General features: G+C 50.8%; 1 protein-coding gene across 10 annotated transcripts in view; it reads left to right on the top strand.

Moving 5' to 3' along the window:
* Window positions 1–201: 201 nt before the first annotated feature.
* Window positions 202–6,000, top strand: part of PRDM2 (PR/SET domain 2) — a 119,680-nt gene continuing 113,881 nt past the window's right edge. For 3 of the 10 annotated variants that reach the window (XR_012031911.1, XR_012031912.1, XM_072828282.1), the window contains exon 1: window positions 238–254. The gene's annotated coding sequence lies outside the window, so the exon portion shown is untranslated. Of the gene's footprint in view, window positions 255–6,000 lie in introns of all 10 variants that reach the window. The other 7 variants (XR_012031910.1, XM_072828278.1, XM_072828289.1 and 4 more) reach the window with 6 other exon arrangements.

Raw genomic sequence — 6,000 nt, 5'->3', positions numbered from 1 at the left:
GGGCGGCGGCGGGGTCCCCGGGGGTGTCGGCGGGTCCGAGGGCGGCGGCGCGGGGTCCCCGAGGTGTCGGCGGGTCCGAGGGCGGCGGCGCGGGCTCGCGGGCTCGCGGGCTCCCGGCGCCGCCCGACGTCACTTCCGACCGGAGCCAAGATGGCGTCGGCGCGGCCGCGGACGCCGGGGCGGGCGGAGCGGCGGCAGCGGCGGCGCGGGCGGCGGCTCTCGGCGCTGTGAGGCGCGGGGCGCGGCGGGCGCAGGTAAGGGGGGCGGAGGCGGCGGAGGCGGCGGGGCCGGGCGGGCTCCGGGACGGCGGCGGGGTGGGCGCCGGGACGCCCGTCCCTGCCCGCGAGGAGCGAGGCGGCGGCGGGGGCGACCCGCGGGGACCGGGCGGGCGGGCGGACGCGCCCCCTCGGAGCGGCCGGGCGGGGCGGGGGGGTGGATCTCGGAGCCGGGCTCGGGCCCCCGCGGCCCCCCGCGCCCCGGACCGGCCTCGGGGCCGCCGCCGCCAAGTTGTGCGGGGCGCTTTGTGGCGGTTGGGTCGCCGCGCGCCCGGCGGGGGGAGGGGCGGGGTCGGGGTCGGGGTCGGGGTCAGGGGCGGGGCGGGACCCGGGTCGGGGTCGGGTCGGGGTCGGGGCCGGGGCGGCGGCGGGTCCCGGGCGGGGGGCGCGGGCGGGGTTCGTCCGGGGCCGCCCCTCCTCGGCAGCCGCCGCGCTCCCCTCTTTTGTGCCGGGCGCGGGCGTGTGTCGCCCACTTGGCATTCCTGACGCGTCGCGTGCCTTTGCGCCTTTTGTGTTTATTCCCCGAGAGTTGCGCGCCCCGAGGCTGGAGGTGGCCCCCGCCCCGCGCCCCCGTCGCGGACCCCGGGGTTTTGCTCGCGGGGAGCCGCCGCGCGCTCGCGGATGGACCTTTGGCTACCGGAGCCGCCTACGCGCCTACCCTTGGGGGGCCGGTGGGACCCGTGGGACCCGAAGCAGCCGAAGCACCCCTGCCTGCCGCGCGGAGGACCCCCAGCGACCCCGCTGACCCGCGGAGCCCGGCCGGGCGCTCCGGTCGGGCCCCGTGGGGCGCGGAGCCGGGATTCCTGGACGCAGCTGTAACCCCCCGAGAAAGGGCATTTACGCCGCGCCCCCCCCCCCCCCCCAGCCTTCCATTCAGTGTTGTGCTGGGGTTGGTTTTACTTCATTAGTTTTATTGCAGGCGCCTCGGGGAGGTCCCAGGCGGCCCTCGGGCCCCTTCCATCGGACGCTGAAATGGTCGCACCCACAACGCGGCCGAAATCTCTCCAAGTTTTTGTTGACTACAGGGTCTAATTGTTAAAAGCAACGATAAACGTCGGACGCCAAGTGCAGCCTCTCGGTGAATCTCTCTCTCTCTCTCTTTTTTTTTTTTTAAACCTCCCAGACCAGGCTTCCCGCCCTCTCCATCGGTTGTGGCCGAGTATCGGGAAAACGTAGGCCTTTCCACATTTTTTTTTTTTTTTTTTTAAACACGTTAGGAAATGTGTCGTGCACGTATTGAGGAGGAACTGGGACACGCAATCATGTTCTTTTTTCAGAGGGTTTTGTCTTTGAGACGGGCTTGCAGCTGCCCCATCGTTCTCGAGAGGAGAAGCTGCGGTGCACTCACTCGCTCAACCATATTCATCATGCGTAGAATCTCATTGTGGCCTTGAGAGGACCTTTCAAGATCCTCTTACTAAACACCCTCATTTCAGTCTGTAGAAGCTGAGATGGAGATTCTTGGGGGAGACTAAGGCTGATTCACAGCTTCTGTTACTCCAGGGCTCTTTTCTTCCTATCTGTTTGTTTGTTTGATTTAAATAAGTGAATACATCCCAAGTGTGTAGAAAAATACCAGGCACATAATAATGGCGCTCAATGAAAGTTTGCTCTTGTTGGTGCTGAAGGTGGCTTTGACTGAAAAGTCGGCGTATTCAGATGTCTTTTTTCTTCTCCTTTTGTGGACAGTTCCTGAAACAGTACGATTTAAATTTCATTGTGATGATTTGTTTTGTGAGTACACATCATAAGAAACGATTCTCAGAGTAGGACAATATGAAAATAGAGAAAAGCACAGAGAAGGAAGGGAAATGAGCTCTAATCCTCCCACTCGTCAGATAACCCCTGTTAACATTTTGGCAGACCTCCGTCACCTTCCTGTCTTTCTTGTGCATGTGTGTATTTCTTGTATATATTTATTCACCTCTGTGTATTTGTATTTTATACAAGATTGATACTATGTTGTGTGTATTATTCATAACTTGTCTGTTGGGAGCATATATTCATGCCATTAAATATTCTTCAATATAATTTTTAGTGGCTGTGTAATATTTGAGTGGGCCATAATTTATCAATTCCATATTGATCAGTAAAGCTTCTGTAGCCTGAGATTCTCGTTTCATTGAGATTCGTTTAGATTTTTCCATTGTGAATTTTAAAGTTTTGTGATTTTTTTTTAAGACAATATGTGAAAATGTTAATTCTATCTTTTAGCCTCTAAATACGTATTTTCCCTGCCAATGCAGTTATAAGAAGCAGCAGTCGATTTCAGCTTCCTTTTATTCTCTCCTCCCTGAGCCGGGTCTGTGCAGTTCCATAGGTATATCTGCACTCATATTCCTTTGATGATGATTTTACGTTAGATGTTTATTTATTCATGGGACTGTTTTCTTTAAGCTGCCGATCTCTTTTCAAGTTACAGATCTGATTTACAAACCTTTTAAGTCCTGTTAAATCATAGACTTTCTGGGATGGAAAGCACCTTAGGTTATTTACTATTTTCATGTCTTCCAACTTGCTTTTCATGCTATTTTTAATAACCCAGGCAGAGGAAAAAAAGCCCGTGGGCTGCACGAGAAAACTCCATAGTGGGAGTGAAAAGGGAGTAGTAGTAGGTGGACAGTGGGGGAAAACTCAAACTTGTGTGGCAGTGTGTAGATACTGGGAGTTTCCAGATGCTGGGGACATTACCTGACAGTCATTACTCTTGACACTGCTGACGTGTGGCCAGCACTCTGTGGTTTGTGTGGTGCCCGTCGGTGACACTGTCACTCCTCATAGCATTTGGTTAGAGGTCTGGCTCTCTCCTTTTGAAGTTAGAACTTTGTAATTAGAGCCGGTAAAATCATCTTCCTAGATCGACCAAAAGCTACAGGTTCCATTACTGAGAGCGTTACTTAGGTTCCATGAAACAGGATTTCTTAACCTGGGCAGGGTTGACATGTGGGGCTGGATAATTGTCTGTTTAGGGGGCTGTCCTGTACGCTCTAGGGTATTTTTTTTTTTTTTTTTTTTTTTTTTATGATAGTCACACAGAGAGAGAGAGAGAGGCAGAGACACAGGCAGAGGGAGAAGCAGGCTCCATGCACCGGGAGCCCGACGTGGGATTCAATCCGGGGTCTCCAGGATCGCGCCCTGGGCCAAAGGCAGGTGCCAAACTGCTGCGTCACCCAGGGATCCCCGCTCTAGGGTATTTGGCAGCATCCCTGGTCTCTCTACCTGTGAGATGCCAGTAACACTCCCCGCAGCCGGAATAACTAATAGAGTCTCCTGATGTTTCCAGATGTCCCTTGGTGGGGACTCAGTCCTCAAGCACTGCATTAAAGGAAGGGAGGCCCATCTGATCGGATGGTGGAGTCACTGAAGCAGTTTGTGGAATCTGTTTAGTCAAAGAACTGTAAGAAGAGAGTCTGGTTTCCTTGAAGTCCACCTTGGGATCAGGGAATGGACTTAAGTGGCCTGTGGCAGTCCCTGGGTGTGTCTTTATGATCATACCCCATGGTCTACTTTCAGCAAGTCTGTGGCAAGAGATAAAGCAATTTGAGATAACCTGGAGACTCTGAAGGAGTTTTCATGACATAGATCAACATTCCCTGTATGTAGATTAAACTATTATGGATTTAAATAAATTTGTATAGAGTTCAAGCATGGTGACTCATGTAAGCTTGTGGTCTGTTATACTTGAATAGCATAGAAACATCTGTTTTCTAGAAGATGAGACTCATTGAAGCAACCCCTTAAAGATTGATGGTAGAGGCCAGACTAGATTTTCTAAGATTTTTTTTTTTTTTTTTTTTTTTTTTTTTACAACCGATTCAGGGTTATGCACTGGAAGTGGTGAATTTGTCCTGAGGAAATAGTTTACTTTTGAAGTGCTTACGTAACTTTAGCTTATTTCTTTATAACTTAAAGATCGATATTGATTTTCATGGCATACATGCAGCACGAATGCGACTTCCCGTGGGAGAAGACTGCAATCAAAGATTGCATACTTTAAAAGTATGGATAGTATAGATTGAATTTTTACTGTGGCGTAAGTGATCTTCAGGTAGAACTTAAGGGAAGAGATGTGGTGCTGTTGGACCATGTTTGGTAATGGGGTGGCTCTCTCAACTATGGAATACCTGCATAATTTCACTGGAATGAATGCATGTGTCATTTAAATATTCTTTCGTAAAGAGAATGCCTTTCATTCCCCACCCCCACTTCCCTGAAGCATGAATTAGTTATTGTATGTAGTAAATCTGGCTCATTTGGAGTGAAATACGCTTATAATATTTTTCTCAGTACTGCATAGTACTTAGAGCCTTGGTTCAAGTCATACTTAGGCTGTGTTTCATTTATTAGTCTTTTGGAACATGCAATAAAGGAGGTTTCACTGAATTACTTATGTATTTGCCAGCCATTTTGGTGAAAAGAATATTTTGTAGCTCTTGCAATAAATCATCTGATAGGCTTTGCTTTGAAAGAGCTAAATTACTTCTTGGCACAGCTTGCCTGAAATATGTAAAGCTAAGTGCAACTGTTAGTTTGATTACTGTGGGCAGCCTGTCTGGGAATTGGTAAAACCTACAGCTTTTACATGTGCATATAAGTAGTTCCACTAAGACTACATTAAACTCTGGTGGGAAAACTCTATGGCATTTTCAAGTAATTTAAATGATGCTGTTAAAATTTGAAAAGAAATCTGAGATTCACCAAACCCTTACATACTTCAGTATGAATCCTGCGCATTACCCAAGGGGTTATTAAGACAGTATAAATTAAGCATAATTTGGAGAAAGAGTATAAATATGATATTCTTAACGTTTCTCACTGTGAGGCTAATTTTAGGGACTTTGCTGTAATTCTAAAAGGCCTTAGTTTTAAAGTACATCTGAAAGGAGAATTTTTAAGAAGGGGGGTGGGTCTCTGGGACAAATTTAGATTTTTAATGGTGAAACTGCTGCCCTATGTTAGAGGACGTTGAGCTAGTCAGTTTACCTGTTTTGGGAGGTAAGTGTGTCAGTGCGATCCCTAGTCATTTAGTTGAGCCCTGCCTCGATGTGTGGAATAAGGCCTCGCACCGAGATGAAGTATTCCTGGCCCTGGAGGGGCCGCTCTGTTATCCTGTCCCCGTCCTGCTTGTAAAGGGGGCGCAGGGATTACTTCTTTCCTTTCCCGGGGTGTTTTGTGATGAATAGATGAAGAATATGAAAGCAACTTGAGATACTTGTAGGTCTCTTCGAAACTATTACCAGCATTTTCCCGAGCTGCTCCTCTTCGCTCGGCTCCCGAGGGCCAGTGCGGTCGCATTATTGGCAAGAGGAACCCTTCCAAGCTCCGAGTCCTCCGGCTTTTGGGCCCCCGCCGCCAGCGCGGTGGAGGAGGCACTTTTTCCTCGGCTCTCCCAGCCTGTCACAAAGCCAAGTCCTTGGTCTCCTCTTCTCTCTGGACATCCTCGCCCTTCCTTGGCAGCTTCCCTGGGCGCCCGTGCCTGAAGTCCCCTGCATCTCCATCTCCAGCCTTGGGGGCGGCCCGTGCGGGGCCTGTGCCGGGCCTGTCCCCTCCTGTTGGTGGACGCAGCTTTCCACGCGGATGTCTGGCCTGCCCCAGAGGCTAAAAGGGAGCTCGCCACCGTCCGCTTAAACACCGTCCCTACTCCTGGCGACTCGACCTTGAAAATATATGCATTCTTCAGTCAGTCACAGTCCATATTCGGGACTCCTCTTCACCATTTTTTTAC

Source organism: Canis lupus, chromosome 5, assembly GCF_048164855.1.
Source record: "Canis lupus baileyi chromosome 5, mCanLup2.hap1, whole genome shotgun sequence".
Taxonomy (NCBI): Eukaryota; Metazoa; Chordata; class Mammalia; order Carnivora; family Canidae; genus Canis; species Canis lupus.
The sequence above is the reverse complement of the archived record's forward strand: the minus strand, read 5'-3'. Positions and strand labels throughout refer to the sequence as shown.